Source organism: Zalophus californianus, chromosome 9, assembly GCF_009762305.2.
Source record: "Zalophus californianus isolate mZalCal1 chromosome 9, mZalCal1.pri.v2, whole genome shotgun sequence".
Taxonomy (NCBI): domain Eukaryota; kingdom Metazoa; phylum Chordata; class Mammalia; order Carnivora; family Otariidae; genus Zalophus; species Zalophus californianus.
Genome location: NC_045603.1, coordinates 121,849,015 through 121,863,735, shown reverse-complemented (window position 1 = coordinate 121,863,735; position 14,721 = coordinate 121,849,015). Strand labels below are relative to the sequence as shown.

The following is a 14,721-nucleotide window of genomic DNA, read 5'->3' as shown; positions in this document are numbered from 1 at the left end:
AACAACAAGTAGTCAAATTTCAGGGCTACTGGGAGAAGAGCCTAGAAAGATGGACAGAACCCAGGATAGCTTTGAATGCAGTCTAAGGAAGCTGAACTCTAGTGAGTTTCTAAGAAGGGAAAGAGCATAATATCTCCAAGAAATTAATCTGGCAATAGAGTGGAGAAGGATTGTAGGCAGAACTATAGTTTACTAATTGGGCCCAAGATTTTAGGTGCCCAAAATATGAAATTTGTGAAGTAGGGAACAATGTTAGTGATAGAATGGAAAGAAGAGGAAATAAAAACTGTGAGGTCAGAAACACAAAGACTTCTCAAACTAGTGGGCCATAGGGAATGGTATTGGCATTAATGGGGATAGTGAACTCAGAAGGAGGAGGTCAGGGGTGGGAAAGAGAGATGATAAGGGCAGGGTGAGTCATATTGGTGCTGGGACGTCAGCAGAATAACGAAATGTAACCATAGATTTTGGGAGAGTTATTATAAAAAGAGGATGTAAATTTATATTTTCCTTGTAGTGAACATGAGCTTCATATAGTCAATATGGTTTTCTCCATTGTGAAAATCATAATAAAGGTGAGAGTGAAGCAAGAAATAGGTAGGGGCATAGATCTTTATTATCAAAAATCATTCAGTACAGAGTCAACATCGAAGTGAGAAAGTTCTTGCTTTAGCACTAGAGTTAGAAGGACTTGTGAATAACTCCTAACTGAAAGTATTTGTATTGCCCACATAGGAAAACAGTGGCTATTTATAAAGGGTGTCTTTAAAGTAAGGCCAGATAAAAATCAGCACTCAATAAATATTTGTTGAGTGAATGCATGTTCATGTTTTTTTAAGGTCTGATAATCAATCTAGGGGGAGAAAGAGGAATTTCATAGCCTCCGATTTTCTTTCCTTTTTAATTGTGGTAAAGTGTAATAATGTAAAATTTGCCATTTTAACCATTTTTTTCAGAATTATGATATACTTTATTCCAAATGTTTAATAAAGTTCTAAAATCAAACATTTTCATTGACTACAAAATACCACTTTATTCCAACAGCCACAAGGATGAAGATGGAAGTTGGAAATCCAGTCATGGTCCTATCACTCACCTAGTCAAACTTTTCAATGGTTCTCCACGAATAAAGTCCAGACTTTTTTTTTTAGTAATTTTTTAAATTTTTTATTGTTATGTTAATCACCATACATTACATCATTAGTTTTTGATGTAGTGTTCCATGATTCATTGTTTGTGCATAACACCCAGTGCTCCACGCAGAACGTGCCCTCTTTAATACCCATCACCAAGCTAACCCATCCCCCTACCTCCTCCCCTCTAGAACCCTCAGTTTGTTTTTCAGAGTCCATTGTCTCTCATGGTTCATCTCCCCCTCTGACTTACTCCCCTTCATTCTTCCCCTCCTGCTATCTTCTTCTTCTTCTTTTTTTTTTCTTAACATATATTGCATTATTTGTTTCAGAGGTACAGATCTGTGATTCAACAGTCTTGCACAATTCACAGCGCTCACCATAGCACATACCCTCCCCAATGTCTATCACCCAGCCACCCCATCCCTCCCACCCCACCCCATTTTAACCATTTTTAAATGTACAATTCCATGGCATGAATTACAGTCACAGTATTGTGCAATTATCACTATTTCCAGAACATTTTCATCACCCTGTACAGCAACTCTGCACTAACTCCCCATTCTTCCCTCCTGCCAGCCTCTGACCAACTTGAACCTCCTTTCTGTGCCTATAGGTTTACCTGTTCTGGATAGTTCATATTAGTGGGATTATATAATCACACGATACAGTATTTTCATTTTTACCTTATTGTGGTTAGAATACTTAACATGAGATCTGCCCTCTTAACAAATTTTTTGTGTGCACCATCCAGTATTGTTGACTAAAGGTACAATGTTGTACAGCATATTGTTTTTTGCCATGTTGTGTTTTGTTTGTTTTTCATGGTACCATCAATTAACAACTACATCCATTTGAATTAATCTCCAAAACATTGTAAAACCATACCTGGTAATTGGGACAAAAGTATAGGAGTGGTAAGGGTGGGGATGGTTTGTAAAGAAAGCAAGGCTAATTAATAATTTCCAGTCTTACCACTTCTCATCAAGTGTTTTCTTCTTTCTCAGTCTGGGGATGTGGGCAGAGTGGATTTCGATAGACAGAACTTAAAAGCAAGCTCCAATAAGGAGAAACTGTCAAGTTTACTTATGTGGCCTCAGCACCTAGGACAGAACCTAGCACATAATAGGATCTTATCACTCATTCAACAGTTATTTACTGAGTGCTTACTGTGTGCCATACAGTATTCAAAGAAATGAAAATACGTATGTGTATATATATCATATATATATGTATATATATATATATCATTGAACAAAATATACATTTCTTGTCCTTTGGAATTTATATTTCCATAGGAGATGAGGAAATATAAGCATTTAAAAAAAAAACATTTAGAATACCAAAAAGTGTCATGCTATGGAAAAATAGCAGGAGGATTGGGAGCATAGAAATGGGTCAACTGAGATTTTAAATGGGTGACCAGGGTAGGCCTCAGTGAGCAGATCTGAAGAAATGGGGGCATGAGCCACATGAATATCTGGCAGAGGAAACCACAAGTAACAAGGTCCTGAGGTGGGAACAAAGCTAGTGTTTTGGAGAAGCAATAAGCGGCCTGTGTAGTGAGTTGAATAAAAGTGTAGTTTGTTTAAATAGGTCCCAGTAGGGGGAGCATATGGTGTGGCTGTAGAGGCCACCTAAAGAGTTGAATTAAATAGGGAAAATAGAGGTTTTAAGCAGAGGAGAAGCACAGTCTGGTTTATGTTTTAAGCAGATCACTTTGGCTGCTTGCTAAGACTTAGGTGGAGGTGGTGGTAGAAGCAGGGAGGCCTGTGAGGAGACTACTGGAATTATCCAGGCAAGAGATGATGGTTGAGATCAGGCTGTGAAAGCAGTGAGAAATTCACAAGCCTGTTCCTTTTACAAATCACAGTGGAAGGTGTTTTGTTCCAGGTACTGTCCTAAGCATTTTAAATCTTCACATGCTCTTATTTGCTTACAAAATGTGGTAGGTTGAGTAATGCCCTTGCCTCTGCCCAAAAATGCCCACACCCTAATCCCCAGAACCTGTGAGGATGTTACTTTACATGGCAAGTGTGGTTAATTTGATGCATCCGGAGATGGGGACATTCTCCTGGATAATTCTAGCGGGCACAGTGTAATCACAAGGATCTGTATGAGAGGGAGGCAGGAGGGTCGGTCAGTCAGGGTAGGACATGTGAGGATAGAAGAAAAAGGTTGGAGTGATGTGAGCAAGGGGCCAGGAGGCATCATATGCAGTAGTCTCTAAAAGCTGAAGAAGTCAAAGTATTCTCCTCAGAAGGACTGCAGCCCTACTGACATCTTGATTTTTCGCAGTGAGACCCGTTTTAGATTTCCAATCTCCAGAATTGTATGGTAACAAATATGTCTTATTGTAAGCCACTAAGTCCATGGTAATTTTTTACAGAAGCAATAGGATACTAATACAGAAAACAAGATTTCCAAATAAATACATAATAATCATGTTACTCTACTATAATTTACTTAGTTATTCCTGTATTCAAATTTTCGATTTCCCATTTTCCCTATAATAACCATTGCTGAAGAGGATATTGCTATGAATAAATCTCATCACGCACCTCTGATAATTTTCATAGGTTTGGAAATTGACTACTATGATGATAGGTTTTTCTATTTTAAAATACAGAAAAAGTAGAGAGAATCATTCAACAAAGGCTGTATTCACACACCAAGATTTTTGTTAGCACTGGTGTTTTATATAATAAAATGAATAAAATATAAGTGGTAGAGATTAATTACCCTTCAAGCTCCCTTGCCATCCTGCTTCCTCACCCCCATCTCTTCCAGCACAAAAACTGACAAATATGGAATGATTCACACATATGTGAAACATCCTTGCACATGGGCTTTGCTAACCTTCTCTGTGCTGTTCCAGTTTTAGTGTATATATATATATATATATATATATATATATATATATACATACATACTAAATATATATATTGACAAAGCAAACACTAGGGTTTTCTTTTAATCTTTTAAGAAAAACTTGAAGAAACATAGCCACAGTCATAAATTATAATTTGTTTATGACAATAACACTTTGAGACTGAAAAATATGTAAATTTTCATGAAAGGAAAAGGCAAATATAAGCATTAAGAAAAGAAAAAAAGGCCAAAATGAATAATAAACTAATTGTAGCTATTTTTTTCCTAGATGTACATTTGATTTTCTGTTTATCTTACATCCAAAGTATTAAAATATAAGTTAAACGTATGAAATCTTCAAATTATGCACTTACAAGCCATTACTAATTTTGTCACAGTTCCCAAATTAGTCAAATTGGCTTGTGTTCTGAACGGGGAAGAAAAGGGTATTGTTTCCCTTACTGTAACTCTACTGTTGTGTGAGGGTGTCTCAGTGGCTACTTTACAATCTAGTTTGAGAATAGGTCTCTTTGTCAAGCTCGGTCATAATTTGGGCAAACCCTCTACTTAAGCAGAACACAACTCAGTTATGAGGATGAAGATTCATTTTTATTGTAGGATATCACAAAACTAGAAGTTTGACTTAATGGACTCACCAAATAAAAAATGTCTCAAATAAAAGATTTTCTCAAGGTCTGTAACTTTTTAACAGCTTTTACATCCCAACCTGTATGTATGACATTATCAGTTTTTACTGAAACAATCATTTTGATTTGTTTGGAAGAGCAGTTCTTTTACCCTGGTCAATCTAAATATTCTAACACTTAAATTTTTTGATAATAGAATTTATGTAAAAGCCACAAAGTATGAAATTCTACCACTGAAATGGTACACATTTTGAATTAATCCCTATAAAATAGCAAATAAGCAAAACAAAAAAAGGCTAAAACTTTTGTGCAATACTTGAAACACAAAATATTTATTTTGTTTCTTATATTTCACAATAAAACCAGTAAGCACTATCTTCTCATATAAAGATACAGTGTGGTTTATTAACTTCACTGATAAAAAAAATTTTTAAGAGTGAAAGTGAATAATAATAGGTGTCTGTCTACATATTACACACATACATACAATGAGAGGTTTTATTTATAATTAAAAAGCTAGTCTTTTTCCTAGATAGAAATTACGTTTCTCTTTAAAATAATGAAAACAGGGCGCCTGGGTGGCTCAGTTGTTAAGTTTCTGCCTTCGGCTCAGGTCATGATCCCAGGGTCCTGGGATCAAGTCCCGCACATCGGGCTCCCTGCTCAGCAGGAAGCCTTCTTCTCCCTCTCCCACTCCCCCTGCTTGTGTTCCCTCTCTCACTGTCTCTCTCTCTCTGTCAAATAAATAAATAAAATCTTTAAAATAAAATAATGAAAACATGAATAATGGCCTGCCCCATGGAGATATTTTTTACTTATCCTGATCAATGAAACAAGGAGGGAGAGAAGTTCCCACAGATATCTCTAAAAAGCCCTGAAAGTGAAACTATTATTTTAGGATCAAAAGGACTTAGGCTCTGACTAAAAATATGTAACCTCATAACCAAGGAGAAGTGATTTAATGATATGGGCTTGTCCTCAACTTGGCTATTGCTTTCTAAATTATATAAATGAACATAATCTTAGAGGAATGTGCTTTATAGTTAATTTTTAATTTATGCTTCTTACTTTCTAATCTGACTAATAACACTGACTTAAGAAATTTAGATGCTACAGAAGGTTTTTGTTTAAAAATGTATTATTTTATAAAGATAAAATCTTTTTTTTTCTTTTAAGCTTACTGTTGTTTGCCATGAACAACTAAGATAGTAAAAAAATGCACTTATATATACATACATGATGAAAAGGGTCTTTATTGTTATGCCTTTACTCTAGGACAGTGTTCTCCAAGTGTGGTGTTAGGATGACTTCTATCACTTAATCACCTAATAAGCTTATTAAAAAATGAGGTTTCCCACATTCCATCCCAGCTCACACTCATTGAATCAACTCAGTAGGCAGAGGTGTGGATCAGAAATGTGCATATAAAACAGGCATGCTTGGCGATACTGATGGAAATAGTTCAAGGAGTAATCTTAAAGCAACACTGATTTAGGAGCTAATGTCACATTTTTCTAAGGTTTATTCTATAGATCTTTAAAGTATACATTCATATAATGTCAGATATGTGTCTATCATATATTTTGTGAGTACTAATTTTAAACTGATCATTGGCAATTTGTGGAACTGCCCATAATGATGACAGTAATTGCAGATTTTTAAAGACCACTAAATTAGCCCAATTCCTACTTTGATCATAGGCATTCCAAGCTACTCAGTTGTTGACTGTTGAACACACTTACTTGAGTGACAACACTGGGTTAGTCATTATGCAACACTGATATTATTTTCTCCTTTATTTCATGTCCTCCTCTGATAAAGAAAAACCTTACTCATTTCCCACGAAAATTCTGATACGACTCTTTCCATTGTGTGCCATCTGCATCCCAGCTCCAGTTAAGGATCATGACCATTTCTGTATTCTCGTTAGCTGAGAAGACGTTATTTTTTGTAGTTTGTATTTTTAAAAGTAGATTTTCTTTGCTTCCCCAATACAAAATTATAACATTATATTCCCCAATACAAAATTATAACATTTTTTTTCCTGTTACTACAGACTCCTTTCCCCAAATATCCCCCAGTCTTGCAAGAAATAATAATAAGCTCATTCTGTTGAGAATTGCATTTACATAAAACATTGTCAGGCGTAGAATAAAAATTCAGATATTGATTCAAATTGCCATTATTAATCTTGGACCCAGTTTTACAGTTTACAAAATTGACTCCACAAGTCATGAGGTTAGTTGATGATGCTAGGACTCTGGGGTATCACTTGCAACAGAGAAAGAGATCATCATATTGTTGTAACTTCATGACTATTTTCTCTGTATATCTTTCTGTCCTTTATCTGGAATCATTCTTTGATGCTATCTCCAGAAACTCACTATATACTATTTCACGTGTCAGTCATCCACAGTCATTTGCCAATGTGTATATGTCTACCTAGACCATGTTCCATCTTCATAGCTTCTCAAGATCTTCCAAGTCTTTAAAAAGCAACCTCTTGATTTTTACCTTTCAGTGTACTTTTCTTCACTCACACATGAGTTCTTCTCTTCCTCCTACCTCCGCACATTCTCTGCCTCCATGTTCAGACATCACCAATCTGCCTATCATGTATATCCTCTGTACTGTGATACAAACATTTCTGGTACGGATTTTGATCTTGGTTGACCTTCATCAGGTAAATTGAAAAGTTAACCCTCGGTTGCTATAAAATATATCTCTTTACTTGCCATGTTGCACAAAACACAAGCTTAAATGGTCTTTTCAGGGTTAATGTAAAACATTTCTTAGTCCATAAAATAAGAGAAAGTAAGCAGCTAATATAATCATCCAAATCCAATACATTAGAAAGTTCTTACCCCTAAGTGTCAGAGGATTTAGGAGTTATGGAATAATTGCAAACTATGTAATGATAATATGGGGTAATATTAATTATGTGGGGGAGCTACTTATTTTATTGAAGGTCCCAAATAGAAATAGAAATCCAAAAGTTCAACACCTGATGTAAAGATACAGAATAGAAAGCATGAAGGATAGAAAATAGAAAAATGAACTGAAACTAAAATTCTATTAGAAAATTTAATACAAGAAAGTCACTGAAATATTTTCAAAGTGACATATCAGGAAGAGAAAGTAGCAAATAGCTAAAACCGGTGAGGCAGTACCAAAAAACCAATAAGGAGAAAAATCTTCCTAAAAATGATGGATGATTTAATCATGACAACTAGAATTAAATCAGAAGACGAGAACACACACAGGTAGAAAATATGTTGGACCAAATTCTGTAGAGCTAGGGGAAAAAATGGGTTATTGGATTCTTTAATAATAAATGGAATCTTCTAAGTATTAAAAGAAACTAATAGACTTCTCCAGTTATGTGCAAAAAGCATTCATTAACAATAGAATATTAGCATTCATTAAAAGAATTTTGATGCTCAAGAGATTCTAAAGCTTCCATTTGCCTTTTAAATATACAAACTATACCTTGATTTCTCTGTCATTTTAAGTAGGTCATAGAATACCTGAATTTGAATGTTACTTCACTCTTTTTTTGCAGAATTTCAATATATACTGCATATTTCAATAAATCGGCCACAATTAAATAATACTAATGTTCTATCACAAAAGTACAATGGCAACAAAACCTATATTTTTAAAAGTACCTTACTCTGAAAAATTCAACAGAAACCTTTAGGAAAGCTCAACTTGGACAATAAATACTTAGAGGTACTTTTGTTGCTTTTGTAGTATATTGTTATAGTATTATTTAATAGATCACTGTACTATTATCCCATGTAGCTCTCTGAAGTATCCTTCACTCTTCTGTGCTGGTTATTAATAGTCTATTCATAGATAAACATTCAATATATAATGCTAATGCTTGAATGTTTTTGTTTTGATGATCTTTTTTTTTCTTTTTTTTTAATAAATACAATTTCAGTAGTATAATGAAACAAAAAGATATTTTATACTGTCCTGGTAACTTATTATGGTATTAACATACTTCACAATATATATGCTATAGAAATAATTTTTTTTTCTAGATTAAGATTTTAAAATGGCCTACTTGTACCTTTGGAACACAATGTCTTCTGTCAAGGATTTGCATCTTACTGTCTTGAAAGATGCTGGCTAGATCTACCTGGTTTTATAACATTGTGAAAGGAATCTTATATCCAACTTGACCATACCATCTCCATCAATCCTATTAGAAAGCCATTTTAAACTTCCTTTGCATCAAAATATATTTGTCTACTAATCCTCTTCTGGTATAATAGAATCTATCTACTCTTTATGTAACAGAGCAGGAAGGAACAAAAATATTATCCTTAACTTTAGAAATTTTAGTTCAGATCTGCCGAGGAACACATGTGAAGTGAATATGTTCTCTTACAAAATTGTGGGTTTATCTTTCATTCTGACCAAAAAAGGAGCAGAGTTACTGGTTGACATTAGCTTGTTTTATGTGGGTGTGTAGAAACTTGCTGGAGCCATCAAGTTTCAGTTGACTGAGTGTACAACTGAAAGAGTTTTCACCACACCCTTTCTTGACTTCTCAAGCTTTCACATCACATTGCATGAGCAATCCTGACTGTTACATATGTTGATTTTAATCATCCAAATGCCACGTGAGGTTTGGCCTTCATTCCTTAATAAAGGCTGCTGTAGTTGTGTTAACCTATTAATATTTCTCAGATTTAAGTAGAGCACACGGTAATTGTGTTATTAATTTTCCTTCCTAGTAGTAATGAAATGTTTATAGTAAGTCCACTCTATGGTATTTTCTTGTTGGAGAATAAAGAGAGAAATTAGAAATGGAAATAAAATCTCTAGTAAGAAAAAAATAGTAATATTTTAGGAAGCAAAGCAGAGCTTCAGGGGGAAACCAGATTGCCAGGAAAATTCTGAAACATGTCAATGGAAACTTAGGTTAGAATACAAGATAAAACCAGACTAACAGGATACAAAACAAAACATGCTTATTGCAAAATCAGTGCCAAACAGGATATAGTATCAAGTAGTCCTTAGGACTTCTGGTGTGTGTTTTGTGATCTTCATGCTAAGAATAATTACAGATTTTTGCACAGAGTATATTAACATGAAACAAACAAACAAAAACAGGTAAAAGTTACATTTCAGCTAACAATCAGTATTGTGCCTGTATCCAGCTGAACAGATGAGAATTCAGTTTTATCTACATACTAGCCATGTGGATGTGGCATCATAATATATGCATGTGTCCTAAGGGATTTATATTCAGTGTGATTTTTTTTGTCACTTGCTGATATAAGTTTCTTTTGTTCCAACTGACTTCTTGATTGTGTACATAGACTTATTATATATCCTTGTTGAAATAGTCTCCAAAATCTGTGAACAATGAATGGATTAAAAAGTAGTATGTACATATAATAGAATATTATTATAATATTATTATTCAGCTTTAAAAAGAACGAAATTCTAGCTTATGCAACAGCATGAAGTTTCAAGACATCTTGCTAAGTAAAATAAGCCAGATGCAAAAGGACAAATGTATGATTGCACTTAAATGAGGTACCTAGAATAGGCAAATTCATAAGACAAAAAAGTAGAATAGTGGTTACTAGGGGTTGTAGGGAAGGAAGATTGGGAATTATTGTTTAATACATACAGAGTCAGTTTGGAATGATTCTGGATATGAATAGCAGTATTAGCGGCACAGCAATGTGAATGTACCTAATATCACTGATTTATACATTTAAACATAGTTAAGATGGAAGTTTTATGTCATATACATATGTATGTCATATATTTGTGTGTGTGTGTGTGTGTGTGTGTGTGTGTGTGTGTGTATGTATACTTAAAAAAGAAGTTAGGGAACTTGAAATATCTTTAGTTCATTTAAGATCTTAAAGCCACTTCAAGGACATGGTGAAATCCAACTATAGCAAATGTGTGGAGAGCACAAAAGAATGGGCTAAAGTCCACAACAGTTAGTATTAAAACGAATATCTAATAAAATTATCATTTTAGTGAAAATTTGCATATAAGGAAATTTCTATCTCTTTAAGAATCATATATTATTTTCTTTATTCCCTTATTAAATCTGGACAGATTAATAACAGATTCTTGGGGAGCCAGAGTAGCTCAGTTGGTTAAGCATCTGACTCTTGATTTCGGCTCAGGTCTCAAGGTTGTGAGACTGAGCCCTGCATTGTGGAGCCTGCTTAAGAGTCTCTCTCTCCCAGTTTGCCTGGCTGGCTCAGTTGGTTGGGCGTCCGACTCTTGGTTTTGGCTCAGCTCAGCTCAGGGGTTGTGGGATCAAGTCCCAAATCAGGCTCCACACTCAGTGGGGAGTCTGCTTGATGGTTCTCATCCTTTTCCCCTTCCCCCACTTGTGCACTTTCTGAGATTTTAAAAGGAAAAGCTAGAAAATGGTATGTCTAATTGGCCTTGTAAAACTCCAACATATTCCTGGGAATCTAGAAAGCCAGATGTATTTGTAGAACTGTGTGCCTGCTGAGGTAAGACCTTACAAAGCTATAACTGCTCACCTTTGGCTGAACATAAGGCCATATACAAGCAGGAAATGAAGACTTAAGGTGGAGTTGTAAACTGACCAGTTTCGAAGGCACACAACATGCACACAGAGTCACTCAGCAAAGAATGAGAGAATTTTGTGTGCCAGTCATTTAAATAAATCTCTGTCCAATCATTAGCAAAGTAAAGACTAAGCAAGTAAAGACTTAAGTGGCCATACATGACAAAGAATACAGATTTTATGGAATTAATTCAGGGAAGTTACTGAACAAACAATGGGTATATAAAAAAAAGGGAACAACAAACCCTGGGGAGTAGCAGATATCTTAATTTACAGATTTGTCACAATAGATTACTTAAAATGTTCAGAATGCAACAACAAAAAATACGAGATACACAAAGAAGTAAGAAAGGAACAAAGAAGCAAGAATGTATAGCCCATGCATAGATAAAAAAGAAATCAGTAAAAATAATCTATCAGGAAGCTCAGATGTTTGTTTTACTAGATGAAAACTTTAAATTGGCTATTTTAAAGTGTTCAAAGAGCTAAAGGAAAACTGTTAAAATCGTAAAAGTGAAAGAGATAATTTAAAAACACTAAGGGGCAGGGAGTCAGGGGCAATTGTTACATACAAGGGAAACCCCATAAGGCTGTCAGTGTATTTTTCAGCAGAAACTTTGCAGGCCAGAAGGGAGTGACATGACATAATCCAAGTGCTAAAAGGAAAAACTACCAAAGAAGAATTCACTCCCTGGCAAGCTTATCACTTGGAATTGAAGGGGACATTAAAAGTTTTCCAGATAAGCAAAAACTACAGGAGTTTATTACCACTAAACCAACATTACAAGAAATGTTAAAGGGATATTTATTTTAAGCTGAAAATGGATGGCATTAATTAATAACAAGGAGACATATGAAAATAAAAATGTTACTGGCAAAGATAAATAAATAGTAAAGATAGTGGATCAACCACTTATAGAGCAAGTATGAAGGTGAAAAGACAATGGTAGTAAAATCAACTAAAACTACAATAATTACTTAAGAGATACATAAAATATAACATGTTTGTGGGGAGTAAAAATGTAGGTTTGAAATGTGTTCAAATTAAATCCCTATCAACTTAAAAGTGACCATTATATGTGTGTGTGCGTGTGTGTGTGTGTGTGTGTGTGTAATTCTTTACACAAACATAGTAACCACAAAGCAACAACTTAAATATAAAAATAAAATGAGAAAGGATTCTAAACATAACACCAATCATCAAAACACAACAGAAGAGAGAAAGAGAAGAAGGAAAGAAACTACAAAAATAGTCAGAAAACAACAAAATGGCAATAAGTACATAACTATAAAGAATTACCTTAGATGTAAATGGACTAAATTCTCCAGTCAAAATACAGATGGGCTGAATGGATAAAAAACAAGACCCATCTATATGCTGCCTTACAAGAAACTCACTTTAGAAGTAAGGACACAGAGTGAACAGATGGAGAAATATATTCCATGGAAATGTAAACAAAGATAGTATAGCTATACTCATATCAGAAAAAATAGACATTAAAAAAACACTGTAATAAAACACAAAGAAGTGCATTACATAATAATAAAGGGGTCAATCCATCCAGCAAGAAGATCTAACATTTACAAATATATATGTACCCAACATAGGAGCACCAAAATATATAAAGCAAATAGTAACAGACTTTTTACAGGGAGAAACTGGTAGGAATAAAGTAATAGTAAGATAATTTAACACCACATTTACATCATTGGATAGATCATCCATACAGAAAATCAATGGCGAACATAAGCCTTAAATGACACATGAAACCAGATGGACATAATAGATTAATATAAAGAACATTCCACCCCAAAGGAGCAAAATACACATTCTTCCCTTAAGTGTACATGGAACATTCTCCAAGACAGAGCATGTTAGGCTGCAAAACAAGTCTCAATAAATGCAAGAAGACTGAAACCACTTCAAGCATCTTTTCTAACCACAATAGTAAGAAAGCAGAAATAAATTACAAGAAAACTGGGGAAAAAAACCCACTGAAATGTGGAGATTAAACAATATGCTACTGAGTCATCAAAGAAATAAAAGGAGAAGTCAAAAAATACTTAAAGACAAATAAAAACAGAAATATGGCACACAAATCTATGGGATGCAGCAAAAGTGGTTCTAAGAAGGAAGTTCATAGCAATGCAGGCCTACATCCAGAAACAAACAAAATCACAAATAGGCCATTTAATGTTACATTGAAAGGAATACAAAAACAACAAAGTAAAGTTAGAAGAAGAAAGGAAATAATAAAGATCAGAGCAGAAATAAATGAAGGAGAGACTAAAAAGAAAATAGAAAAGATCAATGAAACTATGAACTCGTTCTTTGAAAATATAAGCAAAGTTGACAGGCCTTTAGTTAGACTCACCAAGAATTAAAGAGAGGACTTAATAAATAAAATAAAAAATGTAAGAGAAGTTAAAGCTGATATGAAAGAAATACAAAGGATCATTAGAAACTACTAATCAATTAAATGCCAACAAATTGGACAATCTAGGAGAAAGGGATAAATTCCTAGAAACACATAACCTTCCAGGATTGAATCATGAAGAAATAGAAAATCTGAATAGGCCAATGCTACTAAGCAGATTGAATCAGTAATGAAAAGCCCCTCAACAAACAAAAGCTCAGAATCATATGGTTAGTTAATCTTTCAAACAAAGATTGAATACCTATACTTCTCAAATTCTTCTAAAAAACCAGAGAGGAAGAAATGCTTCCAAACTCATTTTACAAGGCCACTGTTACCCTGTTATAAAAACAGATGAGGAGACCACAAAAACAAAACAAAACAAAAAGATACAGACCAATATCATTTATTAGGATTGATGTAAAAATCCTCAACAAAATATTGGCAAAGAGAATTCAACAATACATTACAAGAATTATATACCATTATCAACTAAGATTCATTCCAGGGATGCAAAGATAGTTCAACATCTGCAAATAAAAATAATATGCCGCATTAATAAAATGAAGAATAAAAGTTAAAAGATCATCTCAATAGGTGCAGAAAAATATTTGACAAAATTCAACATTCATTTATGATAAAAACTTTCAACAAAGTGGGTATAAAGGGAATGCATCTCAGTATAATAAAGGCCATATATGACAAACTCACAGCTGACATCAGAGTCAGTGGTGAAAAACTGAAAGCTTTTTCTCTAAACGAGGAATAAGACAAGATGCCCACTCTAGCCACTTTTACCTAACGTAATACCGTAAGTCCTAGTCACAGCAATAAGGCAAGAAAAAGAAATAAAAGTCTTCCAAGTTGAAAAGGAAGAAGTAAAACTGTCACTATTTGCAAATGACATGATACTATATAGAGAAAACCCTAAAGTCTCTGCCAAAAAAACTATTAAAACCAATAAATTCAGTAAAGTTGTATGACATAAAAATCAATATGTGAAATTTGTGGTGTTTCTATACACTAATAATGAACTAGCAGACAAATTAAGGAAGCAATCCCATTTCCAG

The 14,721-nt window shown here is 34.2% G+C and overlaps 1 non-coding gene across 1 annotated transcript; it reads right to left on the bottom strand.

Moving 5' to 3' along the window:
* Positions 1-3,934: 3,934 nt before the first annotated feature.
* LOC113923229 lies at positions 3,935-4,038 on the bottom strand. Its single transcript, XR_003520233.1, has one exon. It is a non-coding gene; the product is annotated as a U6 spliceosomal RNA (small nuclear RNA).
* Between the last annotated feature and the right edge of the window lie 10,683 nt (positions 4,039-14,721).